Source organism: Balaenoptera physalus (assembly GCF_965194825.1).
Source record: "Balaenoptera physalus genome assembly, chromosome: 16".
Lineage (NCBI taxonomy): Eukaryota > Metazoa > Chordata > Mammalia > Artiodactyla > Balaenopteridae > Balaenoptera > Balaenoptera physalus.
This window is the reverse complement of record NC_138898.1, coordinates 78,480,758-78,506,451: the sequence shown is the minus strand read 5'-3', so window position 1 is coordinate 78,506,451 and position 25,694 is coordinate 78,480,758. Positions and strand designations below refer to the sequence as shown.

The 25,694-nt window shown below is 36.9% G+C and overlaps 1 protein-coding gene across 3 annotated transcripts in view; it reads right to left on the bottom strand.

Moving 5' to 3' along the window:
- The window catches only part of LOC309646222 (S-adenosyl-L-methionine-dependent tRNA 4-demethylwyosine synthase TYW1), a 229,241-nt gene that overhangs the window by 106,494 nt on the left and 97,053 nt on the right, over nucleotides 1–25,694 (bottom strand). The window lies entirely within an intron of this gene.

Sequence of the window (25,694 nt, the reverse complement as noted above, 5' to 3'; positions counted from 1 at the left end):
TCATTATTTAATGATCTCTACTTGGCAGAAAAGGCACGTTGATGAACTGTCAACGTTGCCATTTGTTTACCATGTAACCAAAAGAGGTACTGATTTTCTGAAAAGCCATTAGACAACAGTCATACAAGCCTTTAAAAACTTTATACCTTTGACTTTGTAGCTCCCTTCCAGGACCCTAGACAAATTACTAAAAGTTCAAAGACTTATTCAAACATCTCAAAACAACACGATTAATGATAGTTTAAAACCTACAAGAGTGGGGGCAGAACCTGTGACTTGCCTATAACCAATAGAATATGGCAAAGATGATGTGACACCTGTAGTTATGTGCACATGATTACATCCATCTGTAGCAAGTTCCTGGGTAGTATCCATGCTGCTAAAACTCAAACCATGCTTTAAGTAGCAAGGCTCAAAATACTCAAGAGAAAAACAAAGTGAAGTAAGACGTGAACAAAATGATACCAATCTCTCTCTACATGCACCCCAGTGTTCACAGCAGCATTATTTACAATTGCCAAGATATGAAAGCAACCTAAATGTCCACCAACAGATGAACGGATAAAGATGTGGTATATATATATATATACACACACACACACACAATGGAATACTACTCAGCCATAAAAAAGAATGAAATTTTGCCATTTGCAACAACATGGTTGGACTTGGAGGGCATTATGCTAAGTGAAATAAGTCAGACAGAGAAAGACAAATACTGTATGATATCACTTATATGTGGAATATAAAAAATACAACAAACTAGTGAATATAGCAAAAAAGAGACTCAGATATAGAGAACAAATTAGTAGTTACCAATGGGGAGAGGGGAGGGGAGAGAGGCAAGATACGGGTAGGGGATTAAGAAGTATAAACTATTATGTATAAAATAAGCTACAAGGATATCTTGTACAACACAGGGAATATAGTCAATATTTTATAATAACTATAAATGGAGTATAACCTTTAAAATTTGTGAATCACTATATTGTACACCTGAAACATACACTATTGTACATCAACTATACTTCAATTAAAAACAATGCCAATCTCTCTACTTTTGCTCATGTCTGAAGATAACCAAGGGATGAACAGTATTAGGCAGCCATATCAGAAAATGTACTCAAAACTTATTTTTAAAATGCAGTGTATAATGCACGAAAAGATAGAAATCTTCCAGATTCCCTTCACATAGCTAGAATTCATCCAATGCCAAAACCTAAAAAAATGGTAGAGAAGTGGCAAGCCAATCTCACTTGTACTTAATCTTACAGAAATTTTAGCAAATGAAATTCAGCATTATGTTAAAAATTCTAGAAATGCAAAGATGATTCAATATTAGACTATATATTAATACAATTCATCACGTTAATAGCTCAACACAGAAAAGTTATACAATCATCTTATAGACACACAAAGACATTTCATATCATTTAAAGCCCATCCTTGATTTTAAAACAAAACACAATGAACAACTGAAAAACCATTTGGTAAACTCAAAAATTAAAAAACACATCCTTAACATAAAGAAAACACTCTCCAGTCAATAGTCCATGTCATTCTTAGAGATGTAAAAAATAGAGGCATTTCTGTTTAATCAGAATAACAGCAGAATGTCCACTCTATTATTTTTATAAACACTTCCCTGAAAGTTAAAATCAAAGCAATAAGGCAAGAACAAGAATAAGTGGATAGTATACAAAAAACAATTACTTGCAAATGATATAGCTGGCTTCTTGGAAAATCAACTAAAAATCAGATTAAGTAAAATTGGCCAGTTACCAAATAAAAATAGAAAAATGAGCAGCTTTCCTAGCATAGAGCAGTGGGGTGAATGTGGACTCTGAGGCCAGACTGAATCCCAGACCACATACTAGCCATCTTTAACTCTGTCTCAGTTTCTACCTGTGCAAAATGGGAGTTTACACAGGATTAAAAGTGTCCATCTACATAACGCTTAGAACCACGCTGGCAGCAGTTAAGTCATACTAAGTATTAGCTATTATATGCCATACGTATGGTACATATATACTATATGTACAATTACAAAATGCAAGGCAAAGAAAATTCTACTTCAACTCTAAAATACATCTGTAAAATACTTGATGATTATTTATGAAATAACATGGACAGTGAAAAACGTAAATATTTCTGAGACCATAAAAAACTAGGCTACATGGACAGCCATGATAGATTTCTAAATATAATGTAATTCCAATGGGAGTTTAAAATTCCTTTCAACAAATAAACTGGAAATGATACCAACAATAACAACAGCAAGAGTTAGCAATGAGTCAGCCCTTACTATGTGCCAGCTGTTGTTGTGTTTAACATCTTAGCAAAGATTCCAATATTTGTCTCATCTTTGCAACAAATCTTACAAAATAGGTTTATTAGCTTCACATTACAGATATGAAATTGAGGCCTAGTGCTGCTAAATGAATTTCCCAAAGTTACACAGTTGGAAAGCAGCAAAGCTGGGATATGAACCTAAGCAGAATGAATCCAGGGCAGACTCTATCTCTCGTTGCTTAACCTTTTTAAATTGTGAAATAAATCATACAAAGAGAAACATACATAAAACACGAATGGACAGCCCAAGGGGTTAACACAAAGAAAATATCCATCACCCAGTAACCATCCATTGCCTTTACCCCAAAGCTATCTAATATCCTGACTTCAACATTAAAGTTTAGATTTTTGCCTGTGTTTGAAATTTATATACATGGAACCACATACTTTTTTGCATCTTGCTTCTGTCATACAACACTGTGTTTATAAAGTTCATCCATGTTGCTGCATGTTGAGATTTGTTCATTTTCTTTGTTATCTAACATTCCATTATATAAATATACAATAATTTATTCAACCGTTCCCCCATTGATAGACATCTGGATTATTTCCAGTTTTTAGTTATTATAAAATGCTGTTATCTCTCGTAACACTAGAGTTTAGTTCTTCCTGCTTCAGGGAATTTTATGAAATGCTATTATGACATGTATTCTTCTATGTCTGGCTTCTTTCACTGAAATTCTTTCACTGAATTTGATGGTGACTTTAGCTTTAGATATATTTTTGCTGCTGTTTAGTACTCCAGTATATAAAAATACTTACATTAGTGAAAGTTGTTGGTTGGTTGGTTTTTTTCCCCAGTTTGGGTCTCTTACAAAATAGCATTGCTATGACTGCTACTGTACCTGACTCCCGACGGATGTTTCTTGAATGTTCCTAAGAGTGGAAATGCTGGATCACAGAATGTGCAGATACTGCTAAATTGGTTTCCAAAGTCATTTCACCATACTTCTACCTGCAGTGGATCAGAGTTCCAGCTGCTTCTCTTCTTCAACAACACTTGTTGTTAGTCTTTTAAACTTTAGCCATTCCTGCACTGTCCTATTTTGTAGTTGCCCGTTTACTGATGAAGTTGAGTATGCTTTTGGCCATTTTGATCTCTACTTTTGTGAAGTACTTGTTCAAATGTTTTGAACATTTCTTTATTGGGATAGCTGTCTTTTTACTACTGGGTTTTTCAAATTCTTTATATATTCTGGCTGTAAGAATGCTGTTATAATTGTATTAGAAATATTTTCATCCACTTTATGGCTTTCCTTTCTGATTTCTTCATATCTTTTGATCAACAGATATAACTAATTTTAGTACATTTACCTTTTATCTATAGCCTACTAATGTTCAGATTGTTAAGGACAAAGAAAAGCACTATGAGGTTACTAAAAAAGAAATGTCATTAGATTTTATTTCAAATTATCAAATTCACATTCTGGGTTTCACTGTGTCTGTAGGGAGCCTGCTCAATGGGATGGTTTTGGAGACTTTAAAGTCTGTTTAAAATTAGTTAAAGCAGTTCCTAAAGTCTACAGAAGAAAGTTGTGTTATACTCCAGTGAGATCAAATTAAAACAAAAACTGAGGGCTTCCCTGGTGGCGCAGTGGTTAAGAACGCACCTGCCAATGCAGGGGACACGGGTTCGAGCCCTGGTCTGGGAAGATCCTACATGCCGTGGAGCAACTAAGCCCGTGCGCCACAGCTACTGAGCCTGCGCTCCAGAGCCCGCAAGCCATAACTACTGAGCCTGCGTGCCACAACTACTGAAGCCTGTGCGCCTAGAGCCCGTGTGCCACAACAAGAGAAGCCACCGCAATGAGAAGCCCGTGCACTGCAACGAAGAGTAGCCCCTGCTCGCCAAAACTAGAGAAAGCCTGCGCGCAGCAACGAGGACCCAACACAGCCAAAAATAAATAAATAAATAAATTTATTTATTTAAAAACAAAAACAAAAACAAAAACTGAGTACAGATGTTGCTTGAGAGGTGAGAGCTGGAATTTCCTTTGCAAAGGACATACTTAACACTTTATTTTATCCTTTTAGATTAAAAAAAAGAAAGAAAAAATTGGAGTACAAACTGGATTGTACTGTAGTAATTTAATTTGAATAAAACCTATTTTTTTCCTCAGTTTGGGGATTTAGTTAGTAATTTTAATTTGCATAGGTTCTGGTCAGTTATTACTGCAGTATTTTCTGAATGTGGCATATTATCTAGTAGGGACAGGGTTTGTGTAATACTACGGAATACAAAAATGAAGATGAAAGTATCCAATTCAGGCAAAAAGTTTAGCTACTTTCTGTTCAGGCTACAATGTGATTTGTAAAATGTCACAATGAGATTTGTAAAAAAGTGTCAAGTAGCTGGCATGTTATAATTTCATGTATTTTCTGTTTAATTTGAGAGTCTAGGACTTTTTTCCCCCAGTGGTAGTAACAAACACAATAAAATGGGAGGGAGGGGTGGATCTGAAAGTAACATCACAACCAATGTGCAGCTAGGCTGTGCAGCAAGAAACCTAGACGTTAACCTCTAGAATTCAGACCAGATCTTTGTGACAGAGTTTAAATTTGGGTTTTAACTTATGTTTGTTTCTTAGAAGGAAGCAATACATGGACTGAAGATATTGGGTTGGCCAAAAAGTTCTTTCGGGGTGGTACGGAAGAACCTGAACGAACTTTTTGGCCAACCCAATACATGGAGTGAAAATTGAGGTCAAAATTCCAAAGGTAAATGTTAAATGCTTATCAAAGGGAAGTGAGGGAAAAAAGGATTAAGTACAAAGTAGAAAAGGTCTGAGTAGTTAGGAAGGAGGAGAGAAAAGAGGAAAAAAGTAAAAGATGAGGAAAAGAGTACATAGTAGCAATTAAGCTACTGGGCTCTGGAGTCAGCTGTGTGAGCTAAGGCATGCTCTCTGTGCCTCTGTAAAATAGGAAGAGCGATAGTATCTATATCTCATAGTATTGCTGTAAAATTAAAAGAACTAAAACAAATAAAGAACTTAGAACACAGCCTGGCAGATAGAAAACTCTGAATAAATTTCAGCTACCATCATCACCACCACCAGCAGCAGTTACACAGATTCATTCATTTGTTCACACAGATATCAATTCAACCAACAGTCACCAGGTCCCGCTGTACACCAGGTATAATACTAGATGCTAGAGATACAGCAGTGAACAAGCAACCAAAGTACCAACTGTTGTATAATCTACATTTTATTCTAGTAAACGAACAAAACCAAAGTCAGAAAAGAAATTAGCAGCAGCAATGGTTAATACCAAAAGAGGAGAGGAACCAGGAAACCAGCAAGGTAAGACTCCACCCCTCCTGCCTGGCTCCTCAAAGCGAAGGAAATCCAAAAAGGAGGGGACATATGTATACAAATGGCTGATTCACTTTGCTGTACAGCAGAAACTAACACAACACTGTAAAGCAACTATATCCCAATTAAAAAACAAACAAACAAATTGAATGCTGACCAAGTCATATCATGCTTGCCAAAAAATTAATTGTAAACTCTTTAAAACAAACAAAAAAACCTTAAAATTGAAACAATCCCTCACTGACGACCATTGTTTCTAAAAGCAAAGGAATATGTATTGCCTCTACTAGAAATTGGGCAATGAATCTTTCAAAGTCCTTAGAAAACATACTTATTCTTAAAATGGCTTTAATTAACTAAATTTTTTACTGTTCATGGGAGACAAAACAAAATGTGTCAATCTGATATGTCAAATAAGCAAAGAATTAGAAAACAAATTCAAAGATATAATTCATGATGCAGCCAAATGAAGTATTCTTTATAATCAAAGAAGACAAGCAGGAAAACTATTATAGAATTACTTCCAAAATAAACTAAGTAACCAACCAAATTAAACTGTAATGAATAACTGAAAATGCAGATCAAAGAAAGAGGGCAAAGACAATGTTATAAGACTCAGTGAAGAAAATCCAACCCAACAGGAAAAGAAATCATAGAAGGAGACACATCAAGCCATTAATAGTGCTTACTTCTGAGGATGAGAAGAGAAGGGTTGTAGGTTTATTATTTACATTTCTCTTTAAAGACCTGTAGAACACCATGAAATATTCAACATGTGCATTATGAAAATCTCAGAAGGAGAGGAGAGAGAAAATGGCAAAAAATAATATTTGAAAACAAAATGGCCAAAACTTCCAAAATCTGATGAAAAACATGAGTATACACATTGAAGAAGCTCAACAAACTTCAAGTAGGATAAACTCAAAGAGATGCACACTGAGATATATTATAATCAAACTGTCAAAAGACAAAGAGAATCTTGAAAGCAGCAAAAGAGAAGTGACTTGTCATGTACAGGGATCCTTGATAAGATCAGAGCCTATTTCTCACCATCAACCATAATAGTCAGGAGACAGTGGGATGACATATTTAAATTGCTGAAAGAAAAAAACTATCAACCAAGAATTCTACATTTGGTAAAACTATACTTCAAAAGTAAAGGAGAGGGACTTCCCTGGTGGCACAGTGGTTAAGAATACACCTGCCAATGCAGGGGACACGGGTTCGAGCCCTGGTTGGGGAAGATCCCACATGCTGCGGAGCAACTAAGCCTGTGCGCCACAACTACTGAGCCTGCGCTCTAGAGCCCACGAGCCACAACTACTGAGCCCATGTGCTACAACTACTGAAGCCCGCGCTCCACAACAAGAGAAGCCACCACAATGCAAAGCCCACGCACCGCAACGAAGAATAGCCCCCGCTCGCCACAACTAGAGAAAGCCCATGCGCAGCAACAAAGACCCAATGCAGCAATAAATAAATAAATAAATAAAGTCATTTCCAGATAAACAAAAGCTCGGGGAGTTCATCATTAGCAGAACTGCCACAGAAGAAATGCTAAAGGGAATGCTTCAGGATGACATGAAAGGACACCAGACAGCAACCTGAAACCATGAGTAAAGAACTGTGATAAAGGTAACTAAATAGGTAAATATGAAAGCCAGTATTGTTCTATTTTTGGTTTCTAATTCCTTTTTTTGTTCCTATGTGATTTAAAACACATATACCTAAAACAATAATTATAAATCTATGTTAATGGGCATGCAATGTATAAAATGTAATCTGTGAAATTAACAACATAAGGAGGAAGAAAGAAAATGAGGGGCTTAAAAAAAATAACTTATAAGCTTTTGTACAGCAAAAGAAACCATAAACAAACCAAAATGAAAATCAAAACTACAATGAGGGGCTTTCCTGGTGGCGCAGTGGTTGAGAATCTGCCTGCCAATGCAGGGGACACGGGTTCGAGCCCTGATCTGGGAAGATCCCACATGCGCCACAACTACTGAGCCTGCGCGTCTGGAGCCTGTGCTCCGCAACAAGAGAGGCCACGATAGTGAGAGGCCCGCGCACTGCAATGAAGAGTGGCCCCTGCTTGCCACAATTAGAGGAAGCCCTCACACAGAAACGAAGACCCAACACAGGCAAATAAATAAATAAGTAAATAAATAAATAAATAAATAAATAAATATTTAAAAAAAAAAAACTACAATGATGTATCACCTCACGCTGGTCAGAATGGCCATCATCAGAAAGTCTACAAATATTAAATGCTAGAGAGGGTGTGGAGAAAAGGGAACCCTTCCACACTGCTGATGGGAATGTAAATTGGTGCAGCCGCTGTGGAGAACAGTATGGAGTTTCCTTTAAAAACTAAAAATAGAGTTACCATGTGATCCAGCAATCCCACTCCTGGGCATATATCTGGGAAAGATGAAAACTCTAATTCGAAACGATGCATGCACACCAATGTTCATAGTAGCAGTATTCACAATAGCCAAGACATGGAAGCAACCTAAATGTCCATCAATAGCGGAATGGATAAAGAAGATGTGGTATCCATCTTATTGGATGGATGGCATCCATAAAATGGAATATTACTCAGCCATAAAAAAGAATAAAATACTGCCATTTGCAGCAACATGGATGGACCTAGAGATTATCATACTAAGTGAAGTAAGTCAGACAAAGAAAGACAAATATATGATATCACTTACATGTGGAATCAAAAACTATAATACAAATCAATTTATTTACAAAACAGAAGCAGACTCACAGACATAGAAAACAAACTTATGGTTACTAAAGGGGAAAGGGGAGGGGGAGGGATAAATTAGGAGTATGGGATTAAAACATATAAACTACTACATATAAAATAGATAAGCAACAAGGATATATTGTATAGCACAAAGAATTATAGCCATTATCTTGTAATAACTTATAACGGAGTATCATCTACAAAAATACTGAACGACTCTGCTGTAAAACTAAAAAATATTGTAAATCAACTATACTTCAATATAAAAATCCTATTAAAAAATTTAAAAATATACGCAAAATGCTGGGAGGAGGCACTCCATTTTTAATATGTCCTTATGTGTTAATTACACAAGTATTTGTGGATAAAATGATACTATTTATCTGATTTGAAATATTCCAATGCTTCCCCACCCCCCAAAAATTGGGAAGACAGATGAAACATGAAATGTAGAATGCTGATAACTGTCAAAGCTAAGATCATGCTTACACAGGAATTCCCTCCATTATTCTCTCTTCTCTTGAATGTTTTAAAAAGCCATAATAAAAAAGTTTAAAAATATGCAGTTATGGGTTAGAATTCTGTCACTTCTAATTAGGCAGCTTTCAGTGTTACACATTCTGGATGAGGTTATTACATCCGAGGACTACAGCTCTTAATTTCAACAATTTATCTTGACAGTTGCAATTCAAGACGAACTCGAGTTGAGGCTGTGTCAAAACAAGAAAAAATGGTCTCCTAAAATATGGTTCTGAGTTACTAGTAATCAAAGAAATGCAAATTGAAGCAGTAATGAGGTACCATTTTGGCTTATCAGATTGGCAAAGATATTTTTAAATAGCAATATTCAATACTGCCTAGAGTACAGCAAGACAGACACTCATTCACTGATGGTAAAAGCATAATTCAGTACAAACATTTTGGGAAGTACATGGCAACATGATTAAAGAATCTGAAAAGTATCCAAATATGTTGATCCAGTAATTGCATTTCTAAAGATTTTAAGACTTTGGAAATGATAAAACTTGTGGACAAATACTGATGAATAAGAATGTTCATTCCAGCTTTATTTATAATAATGAGATATTATAAATATGTCAATCCCAAGAAATAGCTATATGTTCAATCCAAAAAAATAGCTAGATGATTTATGATACAGCTATTTAACTAACACTAAAGATGATTATTTCAGAACAGCGGTTATGAATTCCACATGGCGGAGAAACACACTCTTAACAATAAGAGAGCTCAATGCAGATGTGATTCTCAGAAAGGGGAAGGAAGGTGGTGGGAGACCTGTTTTTTTCTATACCCTTGCTCCCACTGAGAATAATTGTTTTAGAAGAATGTTTAATAATGAGGGGTAATTTTTATGTAATAGCATTGAATTTTTAAAAAAGCTAAAACCAAAACTGTATACATACCATAGTATTAATGACATAAATACATATACACAAAGGAAACACAAAAGGCTGGGAAGGAAATACAAGAAAAGTTGTGGGGTCAGAAAACCTGTATGCACGCGCACACACACACACACACACACATTTTTTTACAGTACTGACTCTTGAGATGAGAATGGATCAGTTTAACAGTTTCTTGATACGCCTGATCTCAACTATCCTTATACAGATGCCTTAAACAAAATTCTCCTGCTCAAAGACCAGAAATCTGGTAAAGGAAGTAGAAAAAGATTTGTCTTAGGTTCAGCAGAACCTCAGAAGACCATGGAAATCAACTTGAATATGAGACAGAGTGTGGCCAGAGTTTGAAGAGTCATGGACCTCTATGTTACCTATAATAGCAAAAAGAAAAGAAGGGCTTGACATCCTCCTGGTAACATGGTTAATACCCAAGAAGATGTTGCTTGTGTGAAGGAGTAGGAGGAGGGTGAGATCACACATATTTTTTAAAATTTTATATATACATGTGTATACACACACACACACACACACACACACACACACACACACACACACACACACGACCACATGTTATAATGCACGCTGTCAGCACTCGGTATCCGCAGGAGATTGGTTCCAGGACAACCACAGATACCAAAATCTTCAGATGCTCAAGTCTCTTATACAAAAAGGCACAGTATTTGCACATAACCTATGCACATTTTCCTGTATATTTTAAATCATCTCTAGATTACTTACAACACCAAATACAATGTATATATTATGTAAATAGTTGTAAATACAACTATTAATTGTATTTGTTACAAATAATTATTTGTATTTGTATTTGTAAATACAACTATAAATGCTATGTAAACAGTTGCCTTCCAAGGCAAATTTAAGTCTTCCTTTTTGAAACTCTCTGGAATTCTTTTTTTCCGAATATTTTCGATCCGTGGTTGGTTGAATCTGTGGATGCGGAACTGGTGGATATGGAGGGCCTACTGTATAATCGACGTACGGTCAAAGGGCTACTATAAGTTCATCTATTGAAAAACCACAAGAAGAGGAAGCTGACAAGTGCAAAATGCAAACACAATAGAGGCGAAGAGCACTGGCAGCTGTATAAAGAGAAACCGTAAGTAAACACTCAATAGCAGAAAAAAAACCATCCCCACTACTGGATAAAAATAAATAAATAAATAAAAAAGGCAGCAGCATTTACACGTCAGAAAAGCAAAGGAGTAATATGGAGTGATGTTTCTCCATCCTTTGGAGGTTGGGAGAGAATGGAAGAGGTAAGGTTCTACTGGCATTTTGAACAGGACAGCTTTTTTTTTTTTTTTTTAAACATCTTTATTGAAGTATAATTGCCTTACAATGGTGTGTTAGCTTCTGCTTTATAACAAAGTGAATCAGTTATACACATACAATATGTTCCCATATCTCTTCCCTCTTGCATCTCCCTCCCTCCCACCCTCCCCATCCCACCCCTCTAGGTGGTCACAAAGCACCGAGCTGATCTCCCTGTGCTATGTGGCTGCTTCCCACTAGCTATCTATTTTACATTTGGTAGTGTATATATGTCCATGACACTCTCTTACCCTGTCACATCTCACCCCACCCCCTCCCCATATCCTCAAGTCCATTCTCTAGTAGGTCTGTGTCTTTATTCCCGTCTTGCCACTAGGTTCTTCATGGCTTTTTTTTTTTTTTCCCTTAGATTCCGTATATATGTGTTAGCATACTGTATTTGTTTTTCTCTTTCTGACTTACTTCACTCTGTATGACAGACTCTAACTCCATCCACCTCATTACAAATACCTCCATTTCATTTCTTTTTATGGCTGAGTAATATTCCATTGTATATATGTGCCACAAATTCTTTATCCATTCATCTGTCGATGGACATTTAGGTTGCTTCCATGTCCTGGCTATTGTAAATAGAGCTGCAATGAACATTTTGGTACATGACTCTTTTTGAACTATGGTTTTCTCAGGGTATATGCCCAGTAGTGGGATTGCTGGGTTGTATGGTAGTTCTATTTGTAGTTTTTTAAGGAACCTCCATACTGTTCTCCATAGTGGCTGTATCAATTTACATTCCCACCAACAGTGCAAGAGTGTTCCCTTTCCTCCACACCCTCTCCAGCATTTATTGTTTCTAGATTTTTTGATGATGGCCATTCTGATCGGTGTGAGATGATATCTCATTGTAGTTTTGATTTGCATTTCTCTAATGATTAATGATGTTGAGCATTCTTTCATGTGTCTGTAGGCCATCTGTATATCTTCTTTGGAGAAATGTCTATTTAGGTCTTCTGCCCATTTTTGGATTGGGTTGTTTGTTTTTTTTGAACAGGACAGCTTTCACAGTGTAAAAATGACCAGTACCCTGAGAGCCATGAACACAGAAATTTTAAATGTGGAAATGCAAGGAAAAGGAAAGAAATGAGAACAAAGAAAAAAAAGAAAAGACGATTAATAAGGGAGACAATGTAAAGAGCTAAAGACGAAACCAAAATAAATAAAAGAGAATAAATAAATGGTAAGATTTCTAGAGGAAGAAAGGCTTGACTACAAAATCATAGGACCGGTTTCTCTACTTTGCATGTAGGAGATCTAAACTGAGAAGTCTAAGGCCACCAACACAAGATAAATGAGAGAGGTAGCCTATCTACATAAGAATAAGTAGAAGTCAGAGGAATGATGTCATACAAATCAATAAGCAGAAGATTATGTTACAGCCTACCCCAGGGTGCAAACACAGATGGCAGTCACCTAAGCAGCCCATCGACTTGGAAGTCCAAGGATATTGACAAAAAAGTAAAATCTCTGGCAAAGTTCCCTCAGGCAACAATCTCTCCATCATCCTGCAGCAGACAAAAACAGACAGAAACACCGGGACACAAAGTGTGCAGAAGATGTTATGAGAAGGACATCCTGATATACCCAGAACACATCTTACAAAACCACTGAGACAAAGTAAATTTGAAAGGGATAACGGGGCAGCCAGAAACCACACAACTCTAAAATCAATAAATCCAATAGATCTATTTCTCCAGAAATATTACTTGTAACAATTCACAAGTTCAAGTCCCAAATATTAAAGAGTAAAGGCTCCTTTCCTGGGTAATCAACTGTCCAAATGCATATGCCTTGTAGTCAAGGGATGTTCAGGCTGTCATTAAGCCACTGTTAACAACCTCCTTGTACCTAAGCTTGGCTCTGCAAAAAAAAAAAGAAACCCCCACACACAAAACAACAAACAGCAAAACCAGACTCATTAGAAGGTGACTCAGTTCTTGAAGTAAGCCTATAGTTTCCTCTCTGGAAAGCTTGTTAGTGACAAGATGTGCCTGAGTGTACAGCACTTTACCTCATGTCTGACTCATAAGAAAGTGAATCTGGAATGACAGCAAGAAGAGCCTGGAAGAAGAAGAAGGATGTTCGGTACTTGCTATACAGACACAAAAGTGCCAAAAATTAAGCCTTTAATTCCAAATCCTTATCTGATTTGCATAATTTACCAAACCATACATTAATGAATGTACAGTCAAAGGGGTACCTTAAGCTCATCTCTTGAGCCATCCCCACTGCAGTGACACACAGATGAAATGAAAAATGAAAATCAAATAAACCTGGCTAAAAATATACAATGAAACAGCCTCGTGACCAGGAATTGGACCTAGCCGCCTGTTAGAGTGCACATGTGAGCAAAAACAACCACCTACTGAAGGAGAGCCTGCAAACAATTCCAAGAGATGTGTGGAAATGTAACATTTCACAAAGACAGCCAACAGAATCTACAATTAGAAGATAAATTTCAGTCAAAAAAAATTAAAGTGACAGAACAAGCAACTTTCAACCAAAGACATGACTTCATAAAGATGGCAATTTTCCCAAATTAAACTGTAAATTCAATGCAATTCCAATCAATATCCCAAAGTTATGTCTGTGTGTGTGTCTGTGTGTGTCTGTGTGGGAGAGAAAACTGACAAAATGATCCCAAAATAAATATGAAAATGTATTAAGGGGCTAAGAATAAGCAAGACAATTTTGAAGAAGGAGGGGTCTTTTGTACTAAATATCAATCTTATCACAAAGCTATAGTAACTCAGTATGGTAATGGGGCAAGACAGAAAAATTAATCAATATAACAGAGTAGAAAGTTCAGAAACATCCATGAATACAGGAAAACTTGATTACAACAGGCAGTCATTACAAATCATGGGGTAAAGGATAAATTATTCAACAATGATGCTGGCTCAATCAATAATCCATGAAGGAGAAAAAGAATCCCTGTCTCGTACCACACTTAGAAAAATAAATATAGATATATACATATATATGTTTATGTGTGTATTTGCATACATACAGAAAGAGATCCTAAGTCCTTAATAAAATGCATTTGGAAGTCAATGAAAATCACAAACATCTCAAAAGAAAAAACAGTAATCAACCAAAACAGCACAAACTTCCGGTTATAAGTACTAGGGATGTGAGGTACAACCTGATAAACATAATGAACGCTGCTGTACGTTACATATGAAAGTTGTTAAGTAAGTAAATCCTAAGAGTTCTCATCACAAGGGGAAAATATTTTTTCTTCTATTTCTTTCATTTTGTATCTATATGAGACAACGGATGTTCACTAAACTTACTGTGGTGATCATTTCATGATGTATGTAAGTCGATCACTGGTTCCTTGTTTGTAAAATCCTACCACTTGTAGATTTATTCCTGTATATATTTTCCTTTGCTGTGAACATTTAAATGAGAATGGACACGGATTTTGAATCACTACTCTTGGAAATGTTAGAAAAAAGAGATCTAGGTATTAGTGACAGACAAAAAAGGATAGAAAATAAAAGGTAGAACAGTGGAGGTTTTTGGAGTATAGTCATGAGTAATCATGAAAAAGACAAAACAAACACAGGCCGTAAAAATGCACCTTAGAACCTACCAGGAGGCAGGAAATTCTAATTGTGCCATATTCTGGTGAGGTCTGGGGTAAAGTTACCTTGGGTGGCACTACAGGTAGCTAACTCTCTGTGTTAAGGAGAACATTTTAAACTATAATAAACTAAATAGATTAAATAAAATTTATCCCCGGGCTTTTAATTTTAAGCATCAAAATTCTCTGATTTCTTGAACTACAGTGAAACCTAAAAGTCAACAATTTAGTCATGGGTCAGACAGGAAAGAAAAAACAAATGCTTCATTTACTATGCACAAACACAAACAAATCTGCAATTATCATGTGGTTGCTGTAGGGGAGTCTGAAATGTTACTGCAGGCAAGGAACGGAGATGTAGAAATTAACAGAATAGTACCCAATACTAATTAAAGATTTGTAAAATGTTATTAATGTTCTCTGTATTCAGTACAATTTCCTTTGTCCTCCTATTTAATGAACATAGTATTTAGAAGGGATTTCACTGATTCACTGTAATTCCCAACTTCAATCTAAATTTTCCTTTAAGTGCTAAACTCTTCAAACATGCCTTTTCCTACCGCGTGGATTTTTTTTTTAGGATATAATCTTTATAGACCTACAACTGAAGGATTCTCCAGCGTCTTCAGTGTCTACCAGATATTTTCAAAGTACACATAGTCAAAAGATGATAATTTTCTATCATGAACCAGAAACAGGAAAAAAAGAGAAACATTCTTTACGGTAATATAAAATGGAAGCTTCCTTCAATCACTGGACCAGGACAGGGTCTCCCGACATCTTGAGATGCATGCAGTTCATGAGTTAGGAGGAAGATGACTGACGCATCCCCTTCGAGTTTTTTAATACAGGCAGAGAGGGGTTTTTTGATTTCGGGTTTTTTTGTTTGTTTCACAAACTCCAAAGCTAGAAGACATGTCATCAGAAAGACTCGAAAACTAGAAGAGATAAAGTTATTAAGCTCCAAGGGTTGCTCAAATTCTATTTACATGATTTTTAACATTTCTAACTTGTCACAGGCAAAACACCTTTTCCCCCCACTGTGTGGCTGGATGAAGGGGAGGTGCAAATGGCTACATATGAATGGTACTGATTTCGATCCAGTATCTCAGACTATGAAGGAACTAATGGCATAATTTTTTGATTCCTGTGAAGTGGCCAATGAGTTTCTGCCACACATACTAGCTTCTTCTGGGCCACGTCAAAGGAGCAAGCTATCTTCACATTGCCATAAGTCAAATAGAACTCATGGTTTCCACTATCTTCATTTCCCAAATACACTAAAAAGGGTCTTCAAATGTCAATTTGAGAAAGTGCTTCCTTCTTTCTGCTTTCAATAAACAAAAGAAATTAGCTTCCGACCATTCTTTTTAACACCCCTTTTCTCCACACTCTTTTCATAAATCAAACACAATGATTCTCATAAAAAGGTTCAATTCTAATGTCCCAAATAGCAATACCTAAGCTAAAATTTTAAAATAAGCTTTGAGATGAATGGCCTTGAATGAGTCCATTTGGAAGATATTAAAGAGGAGGAGGAGGATATCTATGAGGTGGCAGGAGAAAATGCCCACTGGTCTGTCAGTGACGGGGGGGGGGGCTGATGACTTCCTTGATTTGTGGCCACGGATCTCAATCACATGTAACCCCAAACCACTTTCGATAAACATGAAAATTTTCCTTCAATGCTATTTGAAATGTCAAAGCAAATATCACTAAAAACAAATCGAAAGTGATGGTCATTTTTGAAAATGTCTGTTCATACCACCTGGGTGTGTTCCCCACCCCCAGCCCTTTACCAGAAGAAAATCCATGATCTGTGCACACTAGCACAAATATACCTACCTCGCAAATAAGCCTTGGTAAGCACCTCAGTTCCAACTCGTTGTCCAGGACGAATTTTTTTTGAATCTTATTAAAAACACTGGGCTGAGTGAGTATAACACATATACCACAACAACTCAAGAATCCTGAGACGCTGACAGAACCATTATTCTAGAAAATCGAAATAAAACATACCTCTCTCTGAGAGGTATATAAAGATCAACCAACTCTCGCATCTTCCTTTCTACCTACGTGTTCGTGTTCAGGCCTCCTCCACTTCAAACCAAGCAACAAATAACACCCCCAAACAAACCCCAAATCCTCCTTCTGTCTCCCTTCCAAGATGTCGTTTGTTTTCTGTCCTTACAAATGCTGTGCAATCTGCCTTCCATCTCCACCAAACCACTGAGATTACTTTGATGATGGGCGTCAATAACCTTCCATACATCCTATATTTAGAGGGTTTTTAATCCAAATTAATTGATTTCTTCTTTTATCTTGATTATTTCCTTCTTCCTAATAGGCTTATTTTACTGTTACTTGTTTAACATTTGAACTTAATGCTTAGTTCATTGATATAGATTGCTAGTCGCCTACCAATACCCATTCACCCCTTCTTCCTTATAAGCAGAATGTCTGAACTATTTGGGGACAACAATATACTCAGCTAAAAGATTACATTTCTCAGCCTCCCTCCGCAAGATGTGGCTAAGGGACTAAGTTCTGGCCAAAAAGATGTAAAAGGAAGAGTTATACAAATTATCTTAGAAGGAAAAAGATGTGCTCTTCTAATACCTATCCTTGTACTGCCTGCTCAAAATGTAGGCTGGAATACCAACATGATGGCTGGAGCTCTAGCAAGTATTCTGGACCATGAAGTAAACTTCAGAATAAAAGTCATACACTGAATGTCAGATAGGAACCTGGGTCTCTGATGACACTGTGAAAATACTGAAAAGGAAAAACTCACACTCTCTCCTGTGTTTCTCCTTTACTTTTCCACTACTACCATATTCACAACACTTCTGACACCAGAGGTATGGGTTTTTTTTCCCACACCAAGCAAGAATGTGACACCAGCTGAGTATCCTCCAATTCAACTCAATTCTGACACTACCTACCTGGAGATAACATAAGATCCCTAAGGTTAAGGGCTCAGTCCCTCCAGACCACCCCAACCCCCACTCCAGATGCTAATTGCAAGTTCAGGTGGTTACCTGTGCTTCTGATGGGCGAGTCCCATGACCTCCTCGGGTGCAATTAATTTTCTAGAACAGTCCACAGAACTAAGGAAAACAGTTTACTTACTATGTACCAGTTTATTATAAAAGGATATGATAAAGAATATGGATGACCACAGAGATGGAAGAGCAGAGCAGGCGAGGTATGTGGGAAGGGGTGAGGAGCTTCCATGCTCTCTCCAGGCACCACTCTCCCAGCACCTCCGTGTTTTCAGTAACCCGGAAGCTCCCTGAACCCTGTGCCTTTGGGATTTTTATGGAGGCTTCATCATGCAGGCATGATTGATCATTAACTCAATTTCCAGCCCCTCTCCCCTTCCTGCAGGATATGGGTATAGGGTGAAAGTTCCCAGCTTCTAAGCTTGGCTTGGTCTTTCTAGTGACCAGTTCCCATCCACAAGGCCACCAAGAGTCACCTCATTAGAACAAAAGACACCCAGGAAATTCCAAGGGATTTAGGAACTCCGTGTCAGGAACCAGGGTCAAAAACAATATTAGAACAAAAGACACTCTTAACTTAGGAAATTACAAAAGTTTTAGGAGATCTGTGCCAGGAACTGGGGACAGAAACCAATACATTTATTTCCTACTGTCTCACAGCCGCCATATCAGTCACTGGTTCACCTTCATTTGGGCTTCTGTGACATCAGAAGGAAAAACATTTCTAACTTGATTATCCCACTCACTATTTGAGAGTCTCTATATGTAGTTAATCTGAATCCCAAGTGATACAATTCCCCTTTGGTTCAATTCTGGATATGGTTATGCAGTATTCTGACTTCCACTATTTTACAAATATCTGTAATTGTAGTTTTGATTTCCTTTTACCTAATGAAAATTACAAGTTACTCTTCTGAATTATCAAGTGATTGGGCTCTGTTTATTTAAAGTTTTGTTGGTCTTAGCACATTATGTTTGGTGGCCTATAAATGGTAAATTTTTATTTATCTATTTGTTTTCTGTCTCTCCTATCAGAAAACAGGAGCCTTATGTGCCTTATTTACTGATTCGCAGTGGCTAGAAGAGTCCTTACCAAATATTTAGCAATATATATATACTTGCTGAATGAATGAATGAATGCAGTTTGTGTAGTTTAGATCTTTTAAACATTTGTTTATGATTGAGTATATTAAATTTTATGCACACATAAGAGGGAATCATAATAAAAATAAAAATACAAAGGAAAACTGCTAAGTATTAGAGGAACGCAATCCATCATTATCAGTGAATAGTAGAGCAAGATTATATCACAGCATGGAAAAACACTTACGCTGCAAAGGAGACAAAGTTATACACATAGTATGATTACAGCTATGTTACCCAAAACTCAAACTTATGCCTAAACAAGAACTATAAAGATAACAAAAGAGAATATAAGTCATGCATCCCTGAATAAATCTGAAAAATGCAATTTAAAATATTGTGGGCAGCAGAAAGACATCCAGAAAAAAATGACTATAGGAAACACACACCCAATACATTTCAAGAGCCATCATAATCACTAAATAATTAAAAATAATGAAACTACAGTAACACGGGCATCTCCCAGCTAAGAGTAGTAATCTGTTCCTGAAATCTAACAGCACGCATAAAAATGCTAAGTGAAGCATATTTCCCATTATCTTAAATGGGAAAAATTAAAATGTGTTACACATCAACTCAAAGCCTCCAAAGACTTTCTTAAAATGAAACTAAAATAGGGTAAGATGCTCACAAATGTAACAACTATTATGTTAGCCTGCAAAATGTATAAAACACTACTTCCTGATTTAACCTCTGAAAACAAACAAGGTTAACGGCAACTGCTCAGTAAAGGCAAGTGGCCTCTCTCCGTGCCGGCATCACCGAGAAGCAAATCTCCCTCGGCTGACATGGTGAGCTCTTCAAATCGTCTGCACCTGACTCTGATGACCCACCAATTGTATCTGGAGTGCCATTCAAGATTTTTCTTGCATATCATTTTGCTTTAAATGCTGTATTCAGTTTTGGAAAATAAGTAGAAATTTTGCCCTTGTAAATATCAATTTAAAACACTGTACTGAAAGACTTCTATGCTGTATGTGTTCGGGTATTAAACATAAAAAGGTGTAAACCAACAACTGACAGGGAGATGGTCGGTAGGGTATGCCTGTATTTGGAAGAGATGTCTCTTGCTATATCCTTCAGCCGATCCGATAACATGAATCGAAGGTCAAAGGGTAGATAAAACCCTATCAACTTGTGGATAGCCAGATCTTTAAAACCATTTCTCATTTTTTGAGCTGCAGTGTGTCAGTATCATTCACTATTATTCAAACCACAATCTACTCAGGGCTGACCTTAATACACAGCCAGCTTCATGTAAAAGACACTTTCTCAAATAGAAAGAAAGTTTTGACCCTGAAAGTCATCCACCCGAAATGAATACTACTCTGTGTACTTGGCTATTTAGGCCATCAGGATCTAGAAACTTCTACTGGATAAATTATCCACTGCTACATTAATGACCTATATAAAATTATAGCAAATTTTAAAGATAAAATATAAATTGTTCCTCTCTGATATTATCATAGATTTTGTTTATTTTTTAAAAAACCTGGAAAACATGTTAAATGTCACCCATGACTTCACAGTTATACAACTATTATTAATGTTTTTGTGCAATATAAGTCAAAAAAAGTAATTAGTATATACTTTTCCAGCTTCAGTTAAATGACTAATTGAGTGTTTTTAGAACCACAGAATTATTTAACAGATTTTTTAAAACTCTGTTGGTGTGCTAGGCATTATTAACCTGTGGAGAGCTAGCTCTTTAGGACTACTTCTTATTTTTTGAGTAATATAGAGCCTTCCCAACTCTGATCCCAGGGTCTCTCCTGACCGTATGCATGCTCCTTCCCCAGCACTTGTCTCCATGTGTTGGAACTGTCTGTTTATCTGCCTATAGGCAGACCTCAGAGATACTGCAGGCTTAGTTCCAGACCACTGCAATTTTGGTTTCTCAGTGCATATAAAATTTATGCTTACACTCTACTTTAGTCTATTAAGTGTGCATAGCATTATGTCTCAAGAAATGTGCATCCCTTAAGAAATACTTTATTGTTAAAAAATGCTAACTGTGGGCTTCCCTGGTGGCGCAGTGGTTGAGAGTCTGCCTGCTAATGCAGGGGACACGGGTTCGTGCCCTGGTCTGGGAAGATCCCACATGCCGCGGAGCAGCTAGGCCCGTGAGCCGCAACTACTGAGCCTGTGCGTCTGGAGCCTGTGCTCTACTGAGCCTGTGCGTCTGGAGCCTGTGCTCCGCAACAAGAGAGGCCACGATGGTGGGAGGCCCGCGCACCGCGATGAAGAGTGGCCCCCGCTTGCCGCAACTAGAGAAAGCCCTAGCACAGAAACGAAGACCCAGCATAGCAATCAATCAGTCAATCAATCAATCAATAAATCTTTAAAAAAAAAAAAATGCTGTCATCTGAGCTTTCAGCTAGTTGTAGTAGTAACAAAGATTACTGATCACGGACACCATAACAAATATAATTGTAATGAAAAAGTATGAAATAGTGCCAGAATTACCAAAACGTGACAAAGAAACACAAAGTGAGCAAATGCTGTTGGAAAAATAGTGCCAATAAAGACTTGCTCGACACACGGTTGCCACAAACCTTCAATCTGTGAAAAACACAATATCTGCGAAGCACAGTAAAGCGAAGTGCAGTGAAGTGAGCTATGCCTGTATTTGTCCCCAGGACACTGCAATTCTTCTAGGGCTCAGACCACATCCTAGATATAATTATATCCAGGGTCTAGCACAGGACTTGAAACATAATAAGCTCGAAGTAAGAGGTGGCTGAAATGAATGCAGTAAAAACAGTCTCCAAAGTGTTGAGAATCATTTGTAACCAAAAATTATTTTAAGAGGCAAATGATCACTACTTAGATCAGAACTAATTTTTTTAACAATTTATAGCACTAACACTATTGAACCCATGTGCCAAGCAATGTACTAAGAGTTTTACTTGTGTTATATCATTTAACCCCTCAACACAATCTGGTGAGTCATGAACTATCAATACTTTAATCCCACTTAACTGGTGAGAACACAAAGGTTACAGAGCTCAGTAGTTTTGCCAAGGTCACGAAGCTGGTATGGTGCCATGATGGAGTCACACACCTCCACTATGCTCACTTTCCGAGGACTATAAAGACCCCCATGAGGTTCCAATCAAATACTTTGACTGAACACTAACTACAGAAAAAATCACTGCCTGAAAGCTTCTAACGGGTGGAAAACAAACAAACAAACAAAAACAACAGGAGATGGAGTATAAAAAAATTTTTTTTTTTGGGCCACGTTGGCATGTGGGATCTTTGTTCCCCAACCAGGGATCGAACCCGTGCCCCGTGTGGTGGAAGCGCCAAGTCCTAACCACTGGACCGCCAGGGAAGTCCCAAAAACTCAATGTTTTTTAGTAAACGTTGTATCAAATGGTGATCAAATAACATGTTTAAGATGACTAATTACTAGCGTTAAGTCTTGGGAAATTATATTATGTGTTGGTTAGAATAGTTAGGAAAAACAAATATGTGCAATGTTGATGAAATAAGAGCTCAAAATGAAAATGTTTGTACATGAGACAATTAAAATACCCACTCTCTATAACCCACTATGATCTGATATCCATCAAATTTCTGCTCTCTGCTAGGGGCTTTTTAGCTTCTATCCCACCGTCTCTGCTTTACTCAAGTTTCAATAATGTCTGTTACTACTAGAAAGAAGAAGAATATAAAAGTTTTTACAATTCTCTTCCCTAGAAAGAATTATCTTCTTGGGGCAGCTCCTTGATGGTTATCCTTTTTGAAAATAAGTAACACTCTGAAAAGGTGCAAAGAGGAAAACAGCCAAAGAGCTCCCTCCACCTCCAGACGCTCAAGTGAAAAAGAATTCAAATGTATAGGTGCATATTGTAACTTATTTAATTGGTTCTCTACTGATGGATATTTAGTTTGCTTCCAATCTTTTGTTATTATAAGTAATGTCACAATGAATAATCTTGTATATATTTTACTTCATGTGGATGGAAGTATGTCTCGGGGTAAATTACTTGATATGAACTGCTCACTCAAAAGGCACATGCACTTTTTATTTTAATAGACAGCATAAAAGTGTCCTTAAGGGACTTCCCTGGTGGAGCAGTGGTTAAGAATCCACCTGCCAATGCAGGGGACACGGGTTCGAGCCCTGCTCCGGGAAGATCCCACATGCCACGGAGCAACAAAGGCTATGCGCCACAACTACTGAGCCTGCGCTCTAGAGCCCACGAGCCACAACTACTGAGCCTGCATGTCACAACTACTGAAGCCCATGCACCTAGAGCCCATGCTCCGCAACAAGAGAAGCCACAGCGATGAGAAGCCCGCACACCACAACGAAGAGTAGCCCCCGCTCGCCACAACTAGAGAAAGCCCACGCACAGCAATGAAGGTCCAACGCAGCCAAATAAATAAATAAATAAATAAATATATTTTTTTTAAAAAGTGAAAATATTTTTTTTAAAAAAGTGTCCTTCAAAGGTGAGATTGTACCAATTTGTATTCTCACCAGAAATATATGAGAGTACTTGTTTCCTTACTGTTATTTTTATTTGTATTTAAAAGCCATTTGCATTTCATGTTCCATTAAGGGTTTTTATCTTTGGCTTATTTTTCTACTGTTTTATTGGTCTTTTTCTTAATGATTGGTAGTAGCATTTTCATTAAATTCAGTACTTTTTAAACTTTCCTAACTTTATTCAATTTATTACCTTTATTTTAAGACTTCATTTAAAAATCTTTTTTTCAGAACTATCCTTATCCCAAAATACACCATTATACAACTGAGAAATATTTAAGGAAAGAAACAAGATGCTTGACTGGTATTTTTATGAGGTCTACAGGCAAAATCAAGGGATCTTATCCCTCTAACGTTAACAGATCATGAAGCAAAATGATGATTCATGAAGATAAGTCTAAGAGGGAAACAGAATTTTTTTCATATGATGATCATTACAGTTTCCAGTGTTTGGGAACTTACATTTTTTTATTTGGAACTACTGCAAAAAATATATATTTTATATATACTTTATACATATATGTAAATAAATATGGAGATGCCACAAAAATATATATGCATACACGTGTATACACATATATGTGTATGCATGTGTCTATATATACTTGCTTCAAGTATTACCAACATTTGTTCCATTTTAAAATTTAAGATAAAAAATGATCCACAGATAAATACATATGAAGTAAGGCAAAAGGGAAGATTATGTACTGCAGATGTTTGTATCAAAATTATTTTCAGAACCTCCCTTCTGCAATGAAGTTCTCCTGCTTAGAGAGAGTTACAGAGTTAAAATAAACAAACAAACAATTTCTGGTCTTGAGAATAAACATTCAAAGCAGAGACCAGGTAAACTCAGAATACTTTAAAATGTACATACTCAAAATAGATATAAACTTAAGTCAGCTGAATAATTTCTATTTAAAAGAATATATATTTTAAAAACTGAGGACATAAAGTCCTCAACATGACATACAGATTACAAATTCTCACTAAACCATCTTGGAGGCTTATAAATGAGTTTTCATTTATTAAGTCTTACTCTGTTTTATAGGCCATTCCAGTAAGCACTTTCCACAATAATTCATTTAATCCTCAAAACAAGCCTGTGAGGTAAGTACTCCTTTATCCCCATCTTACAGATAAAGGAATTGAAGCACAGGGATGCTGCCTAAGATGACAAAGCTCTGAGGGGTGGACCCAGAATTCAAACACAGGCATTGTGGCCCCAGAACGCAGTAGGCCACGTGTGTATTGTCTAGGTAGTACTATCGATGTTGAGAATCAGGATGGACTCCCACCAGTGAAGGAGTTCACTATAGCAAGAGCATCTGACTATCCAACTAATAACATCTTCCACACTTTACCACCTTGAACACAGCAGCAATGGCCCACTGGAGAGCACTCCGCCAGGTGCAAGGTGACCAGGGTTAGAGCCAAGCCTGCATGTGGTGGAGGCCATCCCACAGATATTCACCCCACTAAATAGAGGAACGTAAAGTAAAACCACAAGTCCTAATGGATACCAAGTCATATCCATCAGACTGGAAAAACTTAAAAAAGCATGATAATACATTAAAACCTAAAAATGTTAAAAAGCTGAGTACTTTGAAAAAAATCTAGTTAAATGGAAGATGTATATATCTTAAAAAGCTGACAATACCACGTATTTGTGAGGACAGAAAATGGAAACTCAAATACACTAGTCTCCAAAGCCACTCTCCTGAGTACCTGGAAAAAATCTAGTTAAATGGAAGATGTGTATATCCTACAATCCAACAATTTTCACTCCTGGGTATGGACCCTAAAGAAACTACTGCACGTGTATACAAAGAAACACTTTCAATAATGTTCACTGCAGAGTTGAAAACTTCAGAAAAACTCAAATGCCCATCCACAGGAGAATGAATAATACATTGTAGAATATTTATAAGATGGAATGCTTACAGAGCACTTACAGTGTCTCAAAAGCTAAATGTATCAGCATGAGTAAATCCACAAATATAATATTAAACAAATAAACAATAAAAAGACGGGGGGCAGGGAATGGGGAGTTATTGCTTAATGGATGTGTAGTTTCAGTTTGGGAAGATAAAAAACTCTGGAAACAGACTGTGGTGATGGTTGAACAACAATGTGAACGTTCTTAATACCACTGAACTATACAGGTAAAAATAGTTAAAATGGCAAATTTGATTTTTTCTAATGCTCAAAGAAGAACAACTTGCAGAATGCTATGATGATACTGTTATATACGGTTTTAA